Raw genomic sequence first — 24957 nt, forward strand, 5'->3', positions numbered from 1 at the left:
AAGAATCAACAAAAAAGGTTTTATGCAATCTTAAAATATACAATTTATACTATCTTAAGATATAGATCAGGGAGAACCAGGTAAGAAAGAAACAAAAAAGGGAAGGAAAACCCAAGTTGGAGATTGGGCGCCCCCAGGGGCATCAAGGACATGAATTCAACGCAGGTGGCAACATGGTACCAATGATGCCAGTGACATGAGCCATGCCCTGATGTCATGGAGGTAACCCCAATAAGGATAAACAAGGAAAATGCTCCAGAAAGAGAAAAAGACATTGTAGCAAATACCCGGATCCAAAAGCTATTAAGGGTATGGATAAAGCTGAAAGAGATACAGAAAAATGAACCTGCAGGTCATTTAAAAAATGAAGTTGGACAAGTCAATAACATTGGTTATATGCATATAATAAAAACATAGTATATATCCACATGAAACAAATTGATGTCCAGATGTAGTAGATATAGGCTGTTAAACCCTAATTGTCCGCATCTTGTCTAGTGGTGCCTTCTCATCCTTTTCTCTTATTTATCCTCTTCAAAATGATGCTAGGAGGCGTCCACATCCTCTTCAACATGGATAGAAGCAAGAGCCAACATCAAGGTACAGTAAGTATATACTAAAAGATGATAAATGGGACATCATTAGGATTTTAGCAACAAACACAATTAAAAATAATTTTAGTTTAGAACATAATAAAAACATGATGCAAAAAATATGGCTGGAGGGGAAAAAAGAGAGGGAGATCAGAGAAATGGAGTAAAAGTCAAGGCCTCATTAAGGCCTCATGTAACATTTTCAAAGTCCAGATCCATCTTGATTCTTTTTGGGCCAGGAGTCAGCTGGTATTGCCACCACACAGGTTCAAATATATGTGGTTTATCCACTTAACCCGAAAACCTGATGGATCACAAGCGTGATGGACCTTAAAATGTTTAGGTATTGTCTTTAATAGATCCAAATTGTCTTCTGTACCAGCTGCCATGATGTACCGGACATGTTCATTCGCTCGAATTTTGAGCATCCTAGTTGTTATGCCTATATGCAGGGTGGTCCAAAAGTAGGTGGACAGAAAATAATAACATTTATTTTGATTTATATATAAAATTATATTTACTAACACAAGCATAACATTGACAATTAAATATTCTGAACAAGAATACAAAAGCCCTTAAATTTTATCAACGCAGGTGCTCAAACTGTTTTCCATTACAATTTGCACAGCTTTGAAGTCTGCCTCTTAGGCTTCAACAAACTTTTTTGCACAAGTCTCTTTGGGTATTAATTTCTTGAAATGCATCTCTTATGTAATTTTTCAAATCACTGACACTTTTTGGTTTTCGACTATAAACTTTGTCCTTGAGTACTCCCCAAAAGAAAAAGTCCATTGGGGTCAAGTCTGGTGAACGTGCCGACCAATCAAGTGGGCCTCTTCGGCCAATCCATTTATTAGGAAATGTTTCATCAAGATACTCGCTGACTACTCTTGAATAATGTGGAGGGGTCCCATCTTGTTGGAAATAAAGGTCATTTGAATTAGGCTGTTGCTGTAACTGGGGAACAACTTGATTCATTAGAATTTCGAGATACTTATCTCCTGTGACTGTTCCATCAAAAAATATTGGTCCAAAACCACCAAAACTTGAAATACCACCCCAAACATTGACACCAGGCTCATTTAGTTGTTGCTCTAATGTTAAATGCATGTTCTCATTATACCAGTAAATACAATTATGTCTGTTAATATGGCCGGATATTCTGAAAGAAGCTTCATCACTCCACATAATGTTATCTAAAATTACTGGGTTTTCTTCAATTTCGTTAAGCATAATCTCACTAAATTGTAGCCGCCTGTCTGGATCATACTCCAATAAACCATGAATCAGACGTGGAGGATAAGCTTTCCACCCAATAGATTTCAGGATTCGCACGATAGAAGCTCATGAAAATCCCAATTCCAAAGAGGCTCTATCTGGTGGACTTTTTTGGACTCTGAACAAATGTTTCAGCAACAAGTTGTTTATTATCTTCTGTACAGACTGTTTTGGGTCGACTAGTTTTTGGAGCTTTAAGGATTGAGCCAGTGGCATTGAATTTGTCACGAATGCGGTAAATGGTTTGTCTCTTTGGGGCTTGGGTACCCAGTGTTTCAACCCAATTTGCTCTAACGGTTTCAGCATTTTGAGATTTCCAATACTCTGTTAAAATCCATTTTCTTTGATCTGTATTTAAATTATTAGCCATTATGTATGATCTGAAAAGAAAACAGATTTGGGGGAGATCTATCTGTGAAAACTAGATAAGGGCAACTGGCTTAGCAACCAATCAGATTCCACCTTCCACTTTCCAAAGAGTCTGTGAGGAATGAAAAGTGGAATCTGATTAGTTGCTAAGGGCAACTGAGCCAGTTTCACTTTACACCATGATTGATAAATCTCCCCCTTCATAACCTTATTACACTTTCTGTCCACCTACTTTTGGACCACCCTGTATATTAAGGAGCAGGGACATGTAGCACGATATATCACGTTACGTGTTGTACAGGTAATAGGGTATGTGATATCAAACTCCTTTCCAGTCGAAGAGAAAAACTTCTTAGTCTTTTCAATATTAGGGCAAGTTATACAGGAGCCGCATGGAGTGCAGCCCCAATTCCTCTTCTTATCGGTTTGTTTGATATCAGTAATCCGTGACTTATTAGTCGGAGTATAATAGCTCCGAACCAAGTGGTCCTATAAATTGAAAGATCTATGTGCAGTGATAGATGGATTTGTAGGGAGATATTGTTTAAGGGTGAGATCAGCCAATAGCATGGGCCAATGTTTTTTAAAAATGTCATACATCCTCTGCCATTGAGAATGGTATTGAGTCACCATTCTCACAGGATTGGCTTGCACCGATTGTCTCTTAGGATAGATTAATTGTTGACGATCAGCATTTTTCACTCGATTGTAGACATACTTAATGCTTCTCTTACTGTACCCTCTATCCAAAAACCTCCCTTTCATTTCCACTGCTCTCATCTCAAAGTCTTCAATGGTAGAACAAATCCGTCTGATTCTAAGAAACTGACTAATTGGAACTAATCTAACCACGTCTTGGATGTGAAGAAGAGGCGTGCAAGACAGCATTGACGGCTGTCTCTTTACGAAAGACATCAGACTGTAAAAAGCCAGATTCACCCCTTTTAATAGTCACATCCAAGAAATCAATTTTTTGATAATCGAATTTATACGTCAGTCTTATATTAAGTTCATTAGAATTCAGTTCTTGAAAAAAACTGCGTAGTTCTTCAGATGTACCTCGCCAGATCAAAAATACATCATCAATATACCGGGTCCAAAAAATGACCCGGTCCATTGATGAGCATCGATCTGATGGGAAGAGCTCCCGCTCCCACAGCCCCAGGAACAAGTTAGCATAAAAGGGCGCACAAGCTGCCCCCATTGCTGTCCCCTGGAGCTGCAGGACGAAGGACCCATTGAAGACAAAAAAATTTTTTTGCTGAGTACAAACTCTAACAGTGTTAGAATGAAGTCTCTCTCCTCAAAGGTACAGTACAGACCAAAAGTTTGGACACACCTTCTCATTTAAAGATTTTTCTGTATTTTCATGACTATGAAAATTGTACATTCACACTGAAGGCATCAAAACTATGAATCAACACATGTGGAATTATATACTTAACAAAAAAGTGTGAAACAACTGAAAATATGTCTTATATTCTAGGTTCTTTAAAGTAGCCACCTTTTGCTTTGATGACTGCTTTGCACACTCTTGGCATTCTATTGATGAGCTTCAAGAGGTAGTCACCGGAAATGGTTTTCACTTCACAGGTGTGTCCTATCAGGTTTAATAAGTGGGATTTCTTGCCTTATAAATGGGGTTGGGACCATCAGTTGTGTTGTGCAGAAGTCTGGTGGATACACAGCTGATAGTCCTACTGAATAGACTATTAGAATTTGTATTATGGCAAGAAAAAAGCTGCTAAGTAAAGAAAAACGAGTGGCCATCATTACTTTAAGAAATGAAGGTCAGTCAGTGCGAAAACTTTGAAAGTGTCCCCAAGTGCAGTTGCAAAAACTATCAAGCGCTACAAAGAAACTGGCTCACATGAGGAATGCCCCAGGAAAGGAAGACCAATAGTCACCTCTGCATCTGAGGATAAGTTTATCCGAGTCACCAGCCTCAGAAATCACAGGTTAACAGCAGCTCAGATTAGAGACCAGGTCAATGCCACACAGAGTTCTAGCAGCAGACACATCGCTACAACAACTGTTAAAAGGAGTGTTACGCTCACGCCTGGACTGACTGGCGTGAGCGTGGTTAGTGATCCCACTGGACAGTGAGCCGAGGAGTGCCTGGAGGGGCATGACTAAGTATCAACTCGGTCCGACCAAGGTCTCACGGCGGCTCAGTCGACAAAGTGAACCAGGGAGTGAACCAGGGAGGAACCGAGCAGAGGGACCAGGTGCTACTCCAGGTCAGACCCTGGTCACAGCTGTTGACCCACACCGGGGAATGCAGGAACGGGCAGGCACTGCTGGTATGCACACAGGTGGGTACTGGCAGGCACGGCTGGTATGCAGACAGGCGGGTACTGGCACGTAAGGCTGGTATGCAGACAGGCGGGTACTGGCAGGCACGGCTGGTATGCAGACAGGCAGATACTGGCAAGTATGAACGCAGGCTGGATAGGGACCAGTACAGACTGAGATACAGGAACAGAGCCGCGGGTGGACTAGCAGAGCAGAACTGCAGGCGCGGAAGACAAGCGGGGCAGAGCAGAGCGAAACCGCAGGTGCGGTGAACAAGCAGAGCAGAGCAAAACCACAGATGCGGTGAACAAGCAGAGTGGAGCTAAACCGATGGTGCGGTGGACAAGCAGAGCAGAGCGAAACCGCAGGTGCGGTGGACAAGCAGAGCTGAGCGAAACCGCAGGTGCGGTGGACAAGCAGAGCTGAGCGAAACCGCAGATGCTGTGGACAAGCAGAGCAAAACCGCAGGTGCGGTGGACAAGCAGAGCAGAGCAAAACCGCAGGTGCGGTGAACAAGCAGAGCAAAACCGCAGGAGCGGTGAACAAGCAGAGGAGAGAGAAACCGCAGGTGCAGTGAACAAGCAGAGCAGAGCGAAACCGCAGGTGCGGTGAACAAGCAGAGCAGAGCGAAACCGCAGGTGCGGTGAACAAGCAGAGCAGAGCGAAACCGCAGGTGCGGTGGACAAGCAGAGCAGAGCAAAACCGCAGGTGCAGTGAAAAGCAGAGCAGAGAGAAACCGCAGGTGCGGTGAACAAGCAGAGCTGAACGAAACCGCAGGTGCGGTGAACAAGCAGAGCAGAGCCATACCGCAGGTACAGTGGACAAGCAGACCAGAACAGAGCAGAGGGTGCAGGCAGACAAGACAGGGCTCTGTTCACATGGAACAGACTAGAAAATACAGGAAGATAGTTAGAACACAGGAGGTAGATAAGGAGACAGGGAAACGGGACAAGCAGAACCAGATACACACAAGCTACTTACTATGAAGTAGCGAGTGGACACAAAACTCACAAACAGAAGTACAGAGACAACGAGTTAGAGTTAGGTGCAGGTTCAGACACTGCAGGAAAAGGGGAGGTTCGGACATAGAGACAAACAGGTAACGGGCTAGGACACAGTTCAGACAGGAACTGAACCAGGAACAAGATACAGGAACGAGCCTGGGAACTCAGCCCCCAGGGTGGCGGAAACAGACTAGAAGTCAGAGATACAGGCAACAGGCCTGGGAATACAGCCCCCAGGGTGGCGGAACAGACTAGAAGTCACAGATACAGGTAACAGGCCTGGGTATACAGCCCCCAGGGTGGCGGAAACAGACAAGACACAGGACAGGACCTGGCAACTCAGTTGCACAGAACACACTGTTAGAAAGTGTTGCTCAGGCACCTCCTACTGGGTGGAGGGGGTTTAAGTATCCAGTGACTCACAGCAATAGGCTGGGGAGGCATTAGGAGTGCACACACAGTAACTATAAGAATCAGGCAGTAACCGCGCCGCCGCCCTAAGCAATCAGACAAGAGACACAGCAGGTACTAGAGCAAAGTGTGCAGCCTGGACTGATAGGTAAGATGGCAGTCTTGCATGGTGGGAGGTGGTAAGCCATGCCAGCACGCCGCCAGGGATGTTACAAGGAGACTTTGTGCACTAGGCCTTCATGGTAAAATAGCTGCTAGGAAACCACTGCTATGGACAGGCAACAAGCAGAAGAGACTTGCTTGGGCTAAAGAACACAAGAAATGGACATTAGACCAGAGGAAATTTGTGCTTTGGTCTGATGAGTCCAAATTTGAGATCTTTGGTTCCAACCACTGTGTCTTTGTGCGACGCAGAAAAGGTGAACGGAGGGGCTCTACATGCCTTGTTCCCACCATGAAGCATGAAGGAGGAGGCGTGATGGTGTGGGGGTGCTTTGCTGGTGACACTGTTGGGGGTTTATTCAAAATTGAAGGCATACTGAACCAGCATGGCTACCACAGCATCTTGCAGCGGCATGCTATTCCATCCGGTTTGCGTTTAGTTGGACCATCATTTATTTTTCAACAGGACAATGACCCTAAACACACCTCCAGGCTGTGTATGGGCTATTTGACCAAGAGGGAGAGTGATGGGGTGCTAAGCCAGATGACCTGGCCTCCACAGTCACCAGACCTGAACCTAGTCGAGATGGTTTGGGGTGAGCTGGACCACAGAGTGAAGGCAAAAGGGCCAACAAGTGCTAAGCATCTCTTGGAACTCCTTCAAGATTGTTGGAAGACCATTTCCGGTGACTACCTCTTGAAGCTCATCAAGAGAATGCCAAGAGTGTGAAACCAGTCATCAAAGCAAAACGTGGCTACTTTGAAGAACCTAGAATATAAGACATTTTCAGTTGTTTCACACTTTTTTGTAAAGTATATAATTCCACAAGTGTTAATTCATATTTTTGATGCCTTCAGTGTGAATGCACAATTTTCATAGTCATGAAAATACAGAAAAATCTTTAAATGAGGAGGTGTCCAAACTTTTGGTCTGTACTGTAAATTGTGTCATGGAAAGGAAATGGGCAACAGCTCTCAGTCCATCACAATGGCGGATACTCGTATATAATGACTCCACATCACAAGTAACGAGAAGCATATCCTTGTCAATGTGAGTGGAGTCAATTTTTTGTAGAAGATGGGATGTATCACAGAGATAGGAGGGAATTGTTTCCACCCAAGGTTTAAGAAAAGAATCCACATACTTACTGATATTCTCCGTGAGGTCTCCAATACCAGCAATTAAGGGTCTACCCAGGGGTGTCTTCATATCTTTAAGGACCTTCGGTAACAAGTACAGCGTTGAAACAGATGGATCCTTCACCAATAATGTGTCATACAATTCCCTGGTGATAATGCCTTTCTCTATCCCAAATCAAAGGATTTTGTTGAGTCGATCTTTGAAAGATAATAAGGGATTGAACGTCAGTTTTTTGTAACAGTGGTGGTCTTTAAGCATTTTATTTGCCTCTGCCTCATACATTTTAGTTGGCCAAACCACAACGTTGCCACCCTTGTCAGCTGGTTTGAAAATAACGTCTTTCATTGATTTAAGACATTTCAAACTGATGTGTTCAGACATTGTAAAGTTATCATTGTGTATATTGGTAGGTATGCTATATAAATTCTCTGAAACAAGCTGAACAAAGATGTCCACGTTGGGGCATAGTGACAATGGTGGAAACTTTTTTGATTTTGGTCGTATGGATATTGGAACCTTACCTAAAGATGGTAAATTGTGTTCAGCCGCCAATCCCTCCAAAACTCTCAAAGCCTCCTGTTCATCTGGCATTGGAAAATGCTTCTGTATATCTTCATTATGAAATCATTTTTTGAAAAGCAGAGTTCTGGCAAAAATGTGTAGGTCTTTCAAAGCTGTAAATTGATCAAATCTCATACTCGGTGAGAATGTCAGACCCTTAGATAGCAATGCTAGTTCAGTAAGTGCACCTGTATTTTTACCCTACTGTGGGCCTCTCTTGAGGATTTTGTTTGCTCCTATATGTGTAACAGGATGGGGGCATGGGATGGGGGCAGCACATAACAGGATGGAGGCGCAGTATGAGGGTAGCACATAACAGGATGGGGGCGCATGATGGGGGTAGGACATAACAGGATGGGGGCGCGGGATGGGGGCAGCAGATAACAGGATGGGAGCAGCACATAACAGGATGGGGAGGCAGGATGGGGGCAGCACATAACAGGATGGGGGCCTAGGATGGGGGCAGCGCATAGCAGGATGGGGAGGCAGGATGGGGGCAGCACATAACAGGATGGGGGCCTAGGATGGGGGCAGCGCATAGCAGGATGGGGGCAGCACATACCAGGATGAAGGCAGCACATAACAGGATGGGGGTGCACATAACAGGATGAAGGCGCAGGATCGGGGTGCACATAACAGGATGGGGCAGCACATAACAGGATGGGGCAGCACATAACAGTGGGCAGCACATAACAGGAGAGGACAGCACATAACAGGAAGGGGGCAGCACATAACAGGAAGGGGGCAGCACATAACAGGAAGGGGGCAGCACATAACAGGATGAAGGCGCAGGATGGGGGCAGCACATAACAGGATTGGGGCAGAACCTTTCAGGATAGGAGCAGCACATAAAAAGATGGTAAAACACATAACAGGATGGGGCTGCACATAACAGGAGGGGACAGCACATAACAGGATGGGGCAGCACATAACAAGAGTGGGCAGCACATAACAGGAGGGGACAGCACATAACAGGAGGGGACAGGACATAACAGGATGGGGCTGCACATAACAAGAGTGGGCAGCACATAACAGGAGGGGACAGCACATAACAGGATGGGGCAGCACATAACAAGAGTGGGCAGCACATAACAGGAGAGGACAGCACATAACAGGAGGGGACAGGACATAACAGGAAGGGGGCAGCACATGACAGGAAGGGGGCAGGACATATCAGGATGGGGGCAGGACATAACAGAATGGGGGGGCAACTAACAGGATGAAGGCGCAGGATGGGGCCAGCACATAACAGGATTGGGGCAGCACCTTTCAGGATAGGGGCAGCACATAACAGGATAAGAGCGCAGAATGGGGGCGCACATAACAGGATAGGGGCAGCACCTAACAGGATGGAGCAGCACATAAAAATATGGGAAAACACATAACAAGATGGGGCTGCACATAACAAGAGTGGGCAGCACATAACAGAAGGGGACAGCACATAACAGGATGGGGCAGCACATAACAGGATGGGGCAGCACATAACAAGAGTGGGCAGCACATAACAGGAGGGGGCAGCACATAACAGGAGGGGACAGCACATAACAGGAGGGGACAGCACATAACAGGAGGGGACAGGACATAACAGGAGGGGACAGGACATAACAGGAGGGGACAGGACATAACAGGAGGGGACAGCACATAACAGGAGGGGACAGCACATAACAGGAGGGGACAGCACATAACAAGAGTGGGCAGCACATAACAGGAGGGGACAGCACATAACAGGAGGGGACAGCACATAACAGGATGGGACAGCACATAACAAGAGTGGGCAGCACATAACAGGAGGGGACAGCACATAACAGGAGGGAACAGCACATAACAGGAGGGGGCAGCACATAACAGGAGGGGGCAGCACATAACAGGAGGGGACAGCACATAACAGGAGGGGGCAGGACATAACAGGATGGGGCTGCACATAACAGGAGGGGACAGCACATAACAGGAGGGGACAGCACATAACAGGATGGGGCAGCACATAACAAGAGTGGGCAGCACATAACAGGAGAGGACAGCACATAACAGGAGAGGACAGCACATAACAGGAGGGGACAGGACATAACAGGAAGGGGGCAGCACATGACAGGAAGGGGGCAGGACATATCAGGATGGGGGCAGGACATAACAGAATGGGGGAGCAACTAACATGATGAAGGCGCAGGATGGGGGCAGCACATAACAGGATTGGGGCAGCACCTTTCAGGATAGGGGCAGCACATAACAGGATAAGAGCGCAGAATGGGGGCACACATAACAGGATAGGGGCAGCACCTAACAGGATGGAGCAGCACATAAAAATATGGGAAAACACATAACAGGATGGGGCTGCACATAACAAGAGTGGGCAGCACATAACATGTGCTGTCCCCTCCTGTTATGTGCTGCCCACTCTTGTTATGTGCTGTCCCCTCCTAACAGGATGGGGCAGCACATAACAAGAGTGGGCAGCACATAACAGGAGGGGACAGCACATAATAGGAGGGGACAGCACATAACAGGAGGGGACAGGACATAACAGGAAGGGACAGCACATAACAGGAGGGGACAGCACATAACAGGAGGGGACAGGACATAACAGGAGGGGACAGCACATAACAGGAAGGGGGCAGGACATAACAGGAAGGGGGCAGGACATATCAGGATGGAGGCAGGACATATCAGGATGGGGGCAGGACATAACAGGATGGGGGAACACATAACAGGATGAAGGCGCAGGATGGGGGCAGCACATAACAGGATAGGGGCAGCACCTTTCAGGATAAGAGCGCAGAATGGGGGCGCACATAACAGGATAGGGGCAGCACTTAACAGAATGGAGCAGCACATAAAAAGATGGGAAAACACATAACAGGATGGGGCAGCACATAACAAGAGTGGGCAGCACATAACAGGAGGGGACAGCACATAACAGGAGGGGACAGGACATAACAGGAAGGGGGCAGCACATAACAGGAGGGGACAGCACATAACAGGAGGGGACAGCACATAACAGGAGGGGACAGCACATAACAGGAAAGGGGTAGGACATATCAGGATGGGGGCAGGACATAACAGGATGGGGGAGCACATAACAGGATGAAGGCGCAGGATGGGGGCAGCACATAAGAGTGGACAGCACATAACAGGAGGGGACAGCACATAACAGGAGGGGACAGCACATAACAGGAGGGACAGCACATAACAGGAAGGACTGTGGGGAACTGTGTGCGTGGGGAGCAGTGACTTCATACTCCTTAATAGCCGGCACACAGTGTAACAGCACGGCTCCTGCTGCTACCAGGCAATCTTGTTTGCCTGCTATCAAAGAGCATGAATAATCACCCCTCTCCACTCCCATGGGCGTGGAGAGGGGTAAATATTCATGCTTTTTAATAGCGGGCACACGCGATCACCTGGCAGCAGCAGGAGCCGCACTGAGGCTACACTGTGTGCCCGCTAGTGAGGAGAATGAATATTCAGTGCTCCCCACACCCACGGGCGTGTGGAGCAGTGAATATTCATTTTCTTTAGCAGCAGGCACACGCAGGAGTTGCAGCAGCCGTCTCCTACCTCCTGTGCCCGCTTCTCCCACAGTGTGTGTGTATGTATGTGTGTATATGTATATATACATATATATATATATGTATATATAGTACAGACCAAAAATTTGGACACACCTTCTCATTTAAAGATTGTTCTGTATTTTCATGACTATGAAAATTGTACATTCACACTGAAGGCATCAAAACTACGAGTCAACACATGTGGAATTATATACTTAACAAAAAAGTGTAAAACAACGTCTTATATTCTAGGTTTTTCAAAGTAGCCACCTTTTGCTTTGATGACTGCTTTGCACACTCTTGGCATTCTCTTGATGAGCTTCAAGAGGTAGTCACCGGAAATGGTTTTCACTTTACAGGTGTGCTCTGTCAGGTATAATAAGTGGGATTTCTTTCCTTATAAATGGGGTTGGGGCCATCAGTTGTGTTGTGCAGAAGTCTGGTGGATACACAGCTGATAGTCCTACTGAATAGACTGTTAAAATTTGTATTATGGCAAGTAAAAAGCTGCTAAGTAAAGAAAAACGAGTGGTCATCATTACTTTAAGAAGTGAAGGTCAGTCAGACCAAAAAATTGGGCAAACTTTGAAAGTATCCCCAAGTGCTGTTGCAAAAACCATCAAGCGCTACAAAGAAACTGGTTCACATGAGGACCGCCCCAGGAAAGAAAGACCAAGAGTCCACTTCTGCTTCTGAGGATAAGTTTATCCGAGTCACCAGCCTCAGAAATCGCAGGTTAACAGCAGCTCTTCAACAACTGTTAAGAGGAGACTTTGTGCAGCCGGCCTTCATGGTAAAATAGCTGCTAGGAAACCACTGCTAAGGACAGGCAACAAGCAGAAGAGACTTGTTTGGGCTAAAGAACACAAGGAATGGACATTAGACCAGTGGGAATCTGTGCTTTGGTCTGATGAGTCCAAATTTGAGATCTTTGGTTCCAACCACTGTGTCTTTGTGCGACGCAGAAAAGGTGAACGGATGGACTCTACATGCCTGGTTCCCACCGTGAAGCATGGAGGAGGAGGTGTGATGGTGTGGGGGTGCTTTGTTGGTGACACTGTTGGGGATTTATTCAAAATTGAAGGCATACTGAACCAGCATGGCTTCCACAGCATCTTGCAGCGGCATGCTATTCCATCCGGTTTGCGTTTAGTTGGACCATTATTTATTTTTCAACAGGACAATGACCCCAAACACACCTCCAGGCTGTGTAAGGGCTATCTGACCAAGAAGGAGAGTGATGGGGTGCTACGCCAGATGACCTAGCCTCCACAGTCACCAGACCTGAACCCAATCGAGATGGTTTGGGGTGAGCTGGACCGCGGAGTGAAGGCAAAAGGGCCAACATGTGCTAAGCATCTCTGGGAACTCCTTCAAGATTGTTGGAAGACCATTTCTAAGCTCTAAGCTCATCAAGAGAACGCCAAGAGTGTGCAAAGCAGTCATCAAAGCAAAAAGTGGCTACTTTGAAGAACCTAGAATATAAGACAATATAAGACATATTTTCAGTTGTTTCACACTTTTTTGTTAAGTATATAATTCCACATGAGTTAATTCATAGTTTTGATGCCTTCAGTGTTAATGTACAATTTTCATAGTCATGAAAATGCAGAAAAATCTTTAAATGAGGTGTGTCCAAACTTTTGGTCTGTACTGTATATATATACACACACACACACCACATTCAGACTATAAGACGCATCCCCCACTGTAAGACTTTTCCCCCACTATATATATACAGTGGTGGCCAAAAGTATTGGCATCCCTGCAATTCTGTCAGATAATACTCAGTTTCTTCATGAAAATGATTGCAATCACAAATTCTTTGGTATTATTATCTTCATTTAATTTGTCTTCAATGAAAAAACACAAAAAGAATTGTCCTAAAGCCAAATTGAATATAATTCCACACCAAACCTAAAAAAGGGGGTGGACAAAAGTATTGGCACTGTTTGAAAAATCATGTGATGCTTCTCTAATTCGTGTAATTAACAGCACCTGTAACTTACCTGTGGCACCTGACAGGTGTTGGCAATAACTAAATCACACTTGCAGCCAGTTAACATGGATTAAAGTTGACTCAACCTCTGTCCTGTGTCCTTGTGTGTACCAGATTGAGCATGGAGAAAAGAAAGAAGACCAAAGAACTGTCTGAGGACTTGAGAAACCAAATTGTGAGGAAGCATGAGCAATCTCAAGGCTACAAGTCCATCTCCAAAGACCTGAATGTTCCTGTGTCTTCCGTGCGCAGTGTCATCAAGAAGTTTAAAGCTCATGGCACTGTGGCTAACCTCCCTAGATGTGGACGGAAAAGAAAAATTGACGTGAGATTTCAACGCAAGATTGTGCGGATGGTGGATTAAGAACCTCGACTAACATCCAAACAAGTTCAAGCTGCCCTGCAGTCCGAGGGTACAACAGTGTCAGCACGTACTATCCGTCGGCGTCTGAATGAAAAGGGACTGTATGGTACGATACCCAGGAAGACCCCACTTCTTACCCCGAGACATAAAAAAGCCAGGCTGGAGTTTGCCAAAACTTACCTGAGAAAGCCTAAAACATTTTGGAAGAATGTTCTCTGGTCAGATGAGACAAAAGTAGAGCTTTTTGGGAAAAATCATCAACACAGAGTGTACAGGAAAAAAAAAGAGGCATTCAAAGAAAAGAACACGGTCCCTACAGTCAAACATGGCAGAGGTTCCCTGATGTTTTGGGGTTGCTTTGCTGCCTCTGGCACTGGACTGCTTGACCGTGCGCATGGCATTATGAAGTCTGAAGACTACCAACAAATTTTGCAGCATAATGTAGGGCCCAGTGTGAGAAAGCTGGGTCTCCCTCAGAGGTCATGGGTCTTCCAGCAGGACAATGAGCCAAAACACACTTCCAAAAGCACTATAAAATGGTTTGATAGAAAGCACAGCAATGAGTCCAGACCTGAATCCCATAAAACACCTGTGGAGAGATCTCAAAATGGCAGTTTGGAGAAGGCACCCTTCAAATATCAGGGACCTGGAGCAGTTTGCCAAAGAAGAATGGTCTACAATTCCAGCAGGGCATTGTAAGAAACTCATTGATGGTTACCGGAAGAGGTTGTTCGCAGTTATTTTGGCTAAAGGTTGTGCAACCAAGTATTAGACTGAGGGTGCCAATACTTTTGTCTGGCCAGTTTTTGGAGTTTTGTGTGAAATGACCAATGATTTGATTTTTGATTCATTCTCTTTTGTGTTTTTTCCTTGCAAGCAAATTAAATGAAGATAATAATACCAAAGAATTTGTCATTGCAACCATTTTCAGGAAGAAACTGAGTATTATCTGACAGAATTGCAGGGGTGTCAATACTTTTGGCCACCACTGTATATATATATAATGTATATATACGCACCACATTTGGACTATAAGATGCATCCCCCACTTTCCTTCAAATTTTTGGAGGAAAAAAGTGCGTCTTATAGTCCGAAAAATATGGGTATGGACCCCACATAGCCCTCCATTCAATGTATTGAGCGCCACATAGCCCTCAATTTAATAAATACTAAGCATAAAGGACATAAAAAGTCAAATTTTATACATTACAACAATGTACTGTATAAATAGGTAGACAAAAAACACTGAACTAAAAAGCACGGGACACAGACCATACTATCACCTGTAGGTTGGCCTGGTCTAACCTATATCGAGTGCTTTAATGTATGGACCAATAGGAAATGGCAGACCATTCGGTAACAAACATAAGAAAAACGAGAACCACCGAATGATAGGTCCAATAGGGCAAAGGATACATATAAGACTTTTATTATCGTAACGGCAACACGTGGCACTACATGCAAAAGGAAAAACCGCATAGCAGTGACCAAACACAAACAGAAATCATATAATGAAAGTTACATAGTGTACTGCATTAACACATATAAATAGTAGTACAACAGGTATGCATATCAGATAAATGTTAAAGCTCCATTAGACATATGGTGAATACCACCTAGGAGACCAAGAACAGAGACAGACATCAAGCCATCTTATAAATATAAAGGTACCATATACATCATCATTGTGACCATGTCCATATCCATATCAAGTGTATCTGGACGGTCAATATTAAATAAATAGGTGACAGCATATGGTCAGTAAAAGGGAAAATAGTATACCTGTGTCTACAGCAGCTTATGTGGATGGCACATGCGGCAAACCCCGACGCGCGTTTCGGACAGCAAGTCCTTCGTCAGGGGGTACCGTCCAACTGAACCACCACGTATATAAAGGTAAGTGTAACCAATGGAATCCGGGGCATACATAATTAATGTGACCTCATGGCGCAATCGCGTGGAAACACGTGCACCCAGTTGTTATGCTGATGAATGTAGTAAGAGGCGTTCGTAGTGTGCGCATGCGTAGCCCGGAGGAACCGGAAGCCACGAGCGCCGCGTCATGCATCAGCTGACGTCGGGTCAAAAGACCCAAGTCACCTCACACATAGAGACGCACGCATCACAGCTCCCCGGAACACGGACTGAGCATGCGCGCCACGCCAACCAGGTCCCCATAGTAACTGGATACACACAGTAACCGACACGCTTGACCTAGAGATATCGTATTGTATACTCAGCGAATTAAGAATGAAGGGGGAACATGAGACCATTAACATCGCAGTCATGGGGTATATAGAATCCATAAGGAAAATAGAAAGGATAATAAGAATACACAATGGAAATTAAACAAAAGGTAAGTAAAACAGCACGAAAGAAGGAAAAGTGAGGATGAAGAATGTGAAGGGCAAGTGCCTAAATAAATTACGGTGCAAACCAATGCACATAGGTGAACATGGAGAGCATATCAGTGAAAATAATGTCCCTGTATGTACATACAGATGGACGTGAGATTAGAAAATATAATTAAATGGATAAAGATATGAATGTGACTGTGAGAAGGAAATAAAAATAAGTTGAATGAATAGTGCAAAGTAAGTGAAAGTGAAACCAAAGCAGGTGAATATATGCTGAAGCTAAATAGTGACGATGTGAAAGAAAAGAAAAAGAGAGGGGGGGGGGGGAGAAAGGGGGGAAGGGGGAAAGGGGGAAAAAAGGGGGGATGTGAAGCAAAAAGAAAAAGGAATGGGAGTGAAGATGGACAAAGAGAGAGTGAGGGGGGAGAGAACCCAAAAGAAAAGAGAAGAAGAACAAACACGAAAAATGCCTGATTTAATCCTGCTACGAAGTGCCATGCTATTGCAGGATAAAAAAATCTACAGAGCCGTCAATACCATCTATCATCATATACAGTTCGTATGGATAATCAATGATATACACATCAGTATTAGATGTGTGAGTAGACAAGGAACCACACACCACAGGTAAATAATACGTGATACATACAACATGACAAAATAAGATATATCATAGGAATAAATATACAGTAGTATCAATATATAAATATAGTACATAAGTACGTATAATACAATAAATAAATACATATAAAGTGTTATACATCAATACACATTGGTGGTATGTAATATTTTGCAAGAGATAATACATGTATAGGACGACATAGATGAGTGAATGTGATGTAAAAGAACAAGAAGGCAAGAGAAAGAGAAGAAAAGGAAGAAAGAAAAGAAAAGGGACAAGAAGGGAAGGAAGAGGAAGGGCAGGGGAGGGGGAAGAAGAGAAAAGGGAGAGGAAACCAAAAAGAGAAGAAGGGGGGAAGGGGGGGAAAAGAGAACAAGAAGACAGAAAGAAGAAAGGAAAGAAGAGAAAGGGGGAGAAAGATTATTAAAAGTATGTAAATGGATAAATATATATGCAGAAATACATAAATAGATGAAAAATAAAACACTGTGGCAATATCCAGTTTTCAATCCATAATCCACCATGATATGCGAGGCCCCAGTCTGGTGATAACAGCAAAGATCACATCAGTGGTATGCTAAATAAGGAAAGTATAAAAAGAAGAAAGTTAAAACCTCATAAAAACATACACTAAAAATAAAAACACAACATAGGTTCAAGGACTATGTGGATCACAGGAATGGGACATAGCTAATGTTTTCATTCAACCCGTGTGGACATACTGTTTTGAGTGTCCAGATCCAGCGAGTTTCAAGCTGGGCCAGCAACTTACTGATTTTTCCTCCTCTAATGTTTGGTGGAATCAAATCGATGCCAATGACCTTAAGTAATGAAGCATCACATTCATGAAACTGCTTGAAATGTCTTGGTAATGTCTTCAAAAGGGACAAATCATTAATTTCCTTTGCTGCAGCGATACCAAGAACATGTTCACGTACCCTTACCTTTAATTGGCGGGTTGTTAGCCCCACATAGATCAGTGGGCATGGGCATGTAGCATAATATACCACAGCCGTGGAAGAACATGTAATATGATGTTGAATGTTATATTCAGTGAGTCCATCTGAGCTGTGAAATCTATCCGATCTCCCCACATTGGGACAGGCTACACACTTCCCACAGGGACGGCAGCCGTTGTGTACTTTAGCTCTAGATAGAAATGATGTAGATATATTTGTATAATGACTTTTTACTAGTTCATCACGTAAATTCCGTGATCTGCGAAAAGTGATGTTTGGTTTTGGACTTAAATATTTAGATAGAATTGGATCTGATAGTAAAATGGGCCATGATTTATCCAAGAAGTGACGCATCAGATTGATCTGTCCATGATGTTGAGTAATGAATCTGACAGTCTTGTCAGACACCTTCGTATTCTTTGCATATAAGGCCGAATGTCTAGAGGTGTGTCTGGCCCTATTGAAAGCCCTTTTGATAGAACGACGGCTGTACCCTCTTTCCAGGAATTTTATTTTCAATGTATCAGCCTGTTGTAAAAAGTCAACATCGTTAGAGCATATCCTTCTCAATCTGAGAAATTGGCCCACCGGTATCGACCGGATCATTGGAAGGGGATGTGATGAAGATGCCAGCAGTAAAGAATTCACAGCTGTGTCTTTACGGAACAGGGAAGATTGCAAGCAATTTTGGTAGTCCCTGTAGATTTTAACGTCCAGAAACTCTATAGAGCTCCTATCACTCTGGTATGTTAAATGAATATTCAAATGGTTGTGATTCAGGCTATCCATAAAATGGTGTAATTCTACATCAGTCCCTTGCCAGATCAAGAAAATATCATCGATATACCGCGTCCAAAAAAGGACGCGGTCAATCGAAGGATACAGATCTGACAAAAATAAGTCCCTCTCCCACAGCCCCAGGAACAGATTGGCATACGCCGGAGCAAAAGATGCCCCCATGGCGGTGCCCTGGAGCTGCAGGTAGAAGGATTCCTTGAATAGAAAAAAATTATGTGATAGTGTGAATTCAAGTAGTTGACTGATAAAGTTCATCATATTCAATGTCTTAGAAGAGGACTTAATTAAAGAATTCGGTAGCCTGAATACCATCAACGTGACGGATGTTGGTATACAGTGACTCCACATCGCATGTCACCAATATGGTATCTATGCCTATGTGGAGTCCATCAATTTTCTTTAGAAATTCTGAGGTATCCTTCGTAAATGAAGGCAACAGCTCCACCAGGGGCTGGAGTTCAGCATCAATGAAGCGATTCACATTTTCCAGATAATTACCCCTCCCTGATACTATTGGCCTTCCCGGTGGGGTCTGACGATTTTTGTGTATCTTAGGTAGAAGATATAGGGTGGGAATGACAGGTTCACTGACCTGTAATGCTAAGTATAGTTCCTTGGAGATAGCACCAGTATCTCTGGCAGATTGTAAAATGTAACCTAATTCCTTTTGATATTTACCCAGGGGGTTAAAGGTCAACTTTTTATAGCATTCCGATTTTTTAAGTTGACGGAACGCTTCTTCCTCATACATAGATTTAGGCCAGATCACCACATTCCCACCCTTATCTGCTGGTTTAAATACGACGTCAGAATATTTCCGCAATTTCTGGAGACATTGTCTCTCATCTCTGGTTAAGTTATCCCGTGTTGGATATCGGGGAATATTATCGAAATCCTTGCTCACCATCTTGACAAATACCTCAATGGTCGAGCAAGTGGACAGAGGAGGAAATTTCTGAGAGCGTGGTTTGATAGATGGAGGGATCTTACCCTCCATTTGATCGTTATGTTCCTCCGCCAGTACTTCGAGATCAGCTAGCGCCTCCTGTTCCGTCTCTGTGGGGAATAAGCGAGATGTAGTTTCATCATGGAAGTGTCGTTTGAATAATAATTTCCTTGCAAAAAGGTGCAAGTCTTTGATGGCTGAAAATCTATCAAATTGAGCCGTAGGGCAAAACATTAAACCTTTCTTTAATATTGACAACTCCATCTCAGAAAAAGAATGAGCACTTAAATTGATTACCTTTAAATTGTCTCTCGCCTCCGGTGCGTAGGTATAATTGCGCTTGTTGGGAGGAAACCGTAGTTCACGTTTCCGTTTAGGAGTAGAAACTACCGAACCAGAGACGGAAGAGGAGGCGTCAGAAGCCTCGCTAGTCTGTGGGTTAGATGATAATGAGGGAGTGCGAGCTCTATTGCTGCCTGAGGGTACAGACTTTTTCCACATATAGATTCTCCCTGAGGCAAGATCCCTCTGGTCTCTCATCAATTTTCTGGCATGGTTTGTCTGGATGTCTTTAACCCATAGATCCATGGATTTATCCATTTGTGTATTAATGATATTCATCTGATCCACCGAAAAATCCACCTTGGCCTTCACATAAATTGTCTCAAGGGTATTGTCAATCTCACTGATTGATTTAAGATTCAGTTGTATCAACAGTTGCATGTCTCCAGAAATTGCGGAAATATTCTGACGTCGTATTTAAACCAGCAGATAAGGGTGGGAATGCGGTGATCTGGCCTAAATCTATGTATGAGGAAGAAGCGTTCCGTCAACTTAAAAAATCGGAATGCTATAAAAAGTTGACCTTTAACCCCCTGGGTAAATAGCAAAAGGAATTAGGTTACATTTTACAATCTGCCAGAGATACTGGTGCTATCTCCAAGGAACTATACTTAGCATTACAGGTCAGTGAACCTGTCATTCCCACCCTATATCTTCTACCTAAGATACACAAAAATCGTCAGACCCCACCGGGAAGGCCAATAGTATCAGGGAGGGGTAATTATCTGGAAAATGTGAATCGCTTCATTGATGCTGAACTCCAGCCCCTGGTGGAGCTGTTACCTTCATTTACGAAGGATACCTCAGAATTTCTAAAGAAAATTGATGGACTCCACATAGGCATAGATACCATATTGGTGACATGCGATGTGGAGTCACTGTATACCAACATCCGTCACGTTGATGGTATTCAGGCTACCCAATTCTTTATTCAGTCCTCTTCTAAGACATTGAATATGATGAACTTTATCAGTCAACTACTTGAATTCACACTATCACATAATTTTTTTCTATTCAAGGAATCCTTCTACCTGCAGCTCCAGGGCACCACCATGGGGGCATCTTTTGCTCCGGCGTATGCCAATCTGTTCCTGGGGCTGTGGGAGAGGGACTTATTTTTGTCAGATCTGTATCCTTCGATTGACCGCGTCCTTTTTTGGACGCGGTACATTGATGATATTTTCTTGATCTGGCAAGGGACTGATGTAGAATTACACCATTTTATGGATAGCCTGAATCACAACCATTTGAATATTCATTTAACATACCAGAGTGATAGGAGCTCTATAGAGTTTCTGGACGTTAAAATCTACAGGGACTACCAAAATTGCTTGCAATCTTCCCTGTTCCGTAAAGACACAGCTGTGAATTCTTTACTGCTGGCATCTTCATCACATCCCCCTCCAATGATCCGGTCGATACCGGTGGGCCAATTTCTCAGATTGAGAAGGATATGCTCCAACGATGTTGACTTTTTACAACAGGCTGATACATTGAAAATAAAATTCCTGGAAAGAGGGTACAGCCGTCGTTCTATCAAAAGGGCTTTCAATAGGGCCAGACACACCTCTAGACATTCGGCCTTATATGCAAAGAATACGAAGGTGTCTGACAAGACTGTCAGATTCATTACTCAACATCATGGACAGATCAATCTGATGCGTCACTTCTTGGATAAATCATGGCCCATTTTACTATCAGATCCAATTCTATCTAAATATTTAAGTCCAAAACCAAACATCACTTTTCGCAGATCACGGAATTTACGTGATGAACTAGTAAAAAGTCATTATACAAATATATCTACATCATTTCTATCTAGAGCTAAAGTACACAACGGCTGCCGTCCCTGTGGGAAGTGTGTAGCCTGTCCCAATGTGGGGAGATCGGATAGATTTCACAGCTCAGATGGACTCACTGAATATAACATTCAACATCATATTACATGTTCTTCCACGGCTGTGGTATATTATGCTACATGCCCATGCCCACTGATCTATGTGGGGCTAACAACCCGCCAATTAAAGGTAAGGGTACGTGAACATGTTCTTGGTATCGCTGCAGCAAAGGAAATTAATGATTTGTCCCTTTTGAAGACATTACCAAGACATTTCAAGCAGTTTCATGAATGTGATGCTTCATTACTTAAGGTCATTGGCATCGATTTGATTCCACCAAACATTAGAGGAGGAAAAATCAGTTAAGTTGCTGGCCCAGCTTGAAACTCGCTGGATCTGGACACTCAAAACAGTATGTCCACACGGGTTGAATGAAAACATTAGCTATGTCCCATTCCTGTGATCCACATAGTCCTTGAACCTATGTTGTGTTTTTATTTTTAGTGTATGTTTTTATGAGGTTTTAACTTTCTTCTTTTTATACTTTCCTTATTTAGCATACCACTGATGTGATCTTTGCTGTTATCACCAGACTGGGGCCTCGCATATCATGGTGGATTATGGATTGAAAACTGGATATTGCCACAGTGTTTTATTTTTTATCTATTTATGTATTTCTGCATATATATTTATCCATTTACATACTTTTAATAATCTTTCTCCCCCTTTCTCTTCTTTCCTTTCTTCTTTCTGTCTTCTTGTTCTCTTTTCCCCCCCTTCCCCCCTTCTTCTCTTTTTGGTTTCCTCTCCCTTTTCTCTTCTTCCCCCTCCCCTGCCCTTCCTCTTCCTTCCCTTCTTGTCCCTTTTCTTTTCTTTCTTCCTTTTCTTCTCTTTCTCTTGCCTTCTTGTTCTTTTACATCACATTCACTCATCTATGTCGTCCTATACATGTATTATCTCTTGCAAAATATTACATACCACCAATGTGTATTGATGTATAACACTTTATATGTATTTATTTATTGTATTATACGTACTTATGTACTATATTTATATATTGATACTACTGTATATTTATTCCTATGATATATCTTATTTTGTCATGTTGTATGTATCACGTATTATTTACCTGTGGTGTGTGGTTCCTTGTCTACTCACACATCTAATACTGATGTGTATATCATTGATTATCCATACGAACTGTATATGATGATAGATGGTATTGACGGCTCTGTAGATTTTTTTATCCTGCAATAGCATGGCACTTCGTAGCAGGATTAAATCAGGCATTTTTCGTGTTTGTTCTTCTTCTCTTTTCTTTTGGGTTCTCTCCCCCCTCACTCTCTCTTTGTCCATCTTCACTCCCATTCCTTTTTCTTTTTGCTTCACATCCCCCCTTTTTTCCCCCTTTCCCCCTTTCTCCCCCCCCCCCCCCCCCTCTCCCCCCCTCTCTTTTTCTTTTCTTTCACATCGTCACTATTTAGCTTCAGCATATATTCACCTGCTTTGGTTTCACTTTCTTTGCACTATTCATTCAACTTATTTTTATTTCCTTCTCACAGTCACATTCATATCTTTATCCATTTAATTATATTTTCTAATCTCACGTCCATCTGTATGTACATACAGGGACATTATTTTCACTGATATGCTCTCCATGTTCACCTATGTGCATTGGTTTGCACCGTAATTTATTTAGGCACTTGCCCTTCACATTCTTCATCCTCACTTTTCCTTCTTTCGTGCTGTTTTACTTACCTTTTGTTTAATTTCCATTGTGTATTCTTATTATCCTTTCTATTTTCCTTATGGATTCTATATACCCCATGACTGCGATGTTAATGGTCTCATGTTCCCCCTTCATTCTTAATTCGCTGAGTATACAATACGATATCTCTAGGTCAAGCGTGTCGGTTACTGTGTGTATCCAGTTACTATGGGGACCTGGTTGGCGTGACGCGCATGCTCAGTCCGTGTTCCGGGGAGCTGTGATGCGTGCGTCTCTATGTGTGAGGTGACTCGGGTCTTTTGACCCGACGTCAGCTGATGCATGACGCGGCGCTCGTGGCTTCCGGTTCCTCCGGGCTACGCATGCGCACACTACGAACGCCTCTTACTACATTCATCAGCATAACAACTGGGTGCACGTGTTTCCACGCGATTGCGCCATGAGGTCACATTAATTATGTATGCCCCGGATTCCATTGGTTACACTTACCTTTATATACGTGGTGGTTCAGTTGGACGGTACCCCCTGACGAAGGACTTGCTGTCCGAAACGCGCGTCGGGGTTTGCCGCATGTGCCATCCACATAAGCTGCTGTAGACACAGGTATACTATTTTCCCTTTTACTGACCATATGCTGTCACCTATTTATTTAATATTGACCGTCCAGATACACTTGATATGGATATGGACATGGTCACAATGATGATGTATATGGTACCTTTATATTTATAAGATGGCTTGATGTCTGTCTCTGTTCTTGGTCTCCTAGGTGGTATTCACCATATGTCTAATGGAGCTTTAACATTTATCTGATATGCATACCTGTTGTACTACTATTTATATGTGTTAATGCAGTACACTATGTAACTTTCATTATATGATTTCTGTTTGTGTTTGGTCACTGCTATGCGGTTTTTCCTTTTGCATGTAGTGCCACGTGTTGCCGTTACGATAATAAAAGTCTTATATGTATCCTTTGCCCTATTGGACCTATCATTCGGTGGTTCTCGTTTTTCTTATGTATAAATAGGTATCATAGGAAACTAACATGACAACAGTGCAAAGTGCCAGGAGCTACGGCGCTCCACAGACGACCATTAAGAGGCAGATATATAAGAGTAAATGGCTACACATGAGATATCTTGTAAAGGGTGCTACATAGTAAGAGTGCACAAAGGGCCATGGTAAGCCACATACAAATAATATAATGGCAGCCAATCCAACAAGAAATCTTACCCAGAGATAGGTCACAAAAAGCTATGGAGCACCGCAAAGATGAGATTGACAGCAGGAAAAAGCCTCAACGCGCGTGTCGCTCAGGGTGATGTTGCTTTATCAAGAGGCTGGTACAGTGTTGAGGAAAAGGACCTTTAAGTATGCCCCAAGAGCGGTCATGTGTCAGTGCATGCAGAGAGAGGAGGATCACCATAGCGCAGGCGCACTGCAGCTCACAATCAAAGGGGAAACAAAACAAAGCGGTAATTATAAATGATATAAGTGCCGCATGGTATTAACCAAAAAATAGAATATAATAATGAAGAAAAAATACTTAAGGAAATATATGTGACATCCAAATACAATAATGCGTAATAGCAAAGGGACACAGTACAAAAGCTGAACATAGGGCTGATGGGCATAAATAAA

General features: G+C 43.5%; 1 long non-coding RNA gene across 1 annotated transcript; it reads right to left on the minus strand.

The window, feature by feature from the left end:
- On the minus strand, positions 1-24792 carry LOC141164133 (uncharacterized). Its single transcript, XR_012250839.1, has 4 exons — positions 24550-24792; positions 7775-7927; positions 7262-7450; positions 1-616 (listed from the first exon to the last, which is right to left on the minus strand). It is a non-coding gene; the product is annotated as an uncharacterized lncRNA (long non-coding RNA).
- Positions 24793-24957: the final 165 nt, after the last annotated feature.

This window comes from Phyllobates terribilis, unplaced genomic scaffold (assembly GCF_046119375.1).
Source record: "Phyllobates terribilis strain yellow unplaced genomic scaffold, ASM4611937v1 Scaffold_10__3_contigs__length_209671492, whole genome shotgun sequence".
NCBI classification, from domain to species: domain Eukaryota; kingdom Metazoa; phylum Chordata; class Amphibia; order Anura; family Dendrobatidae; genus Phyllobates; species Phyllobates terribilis.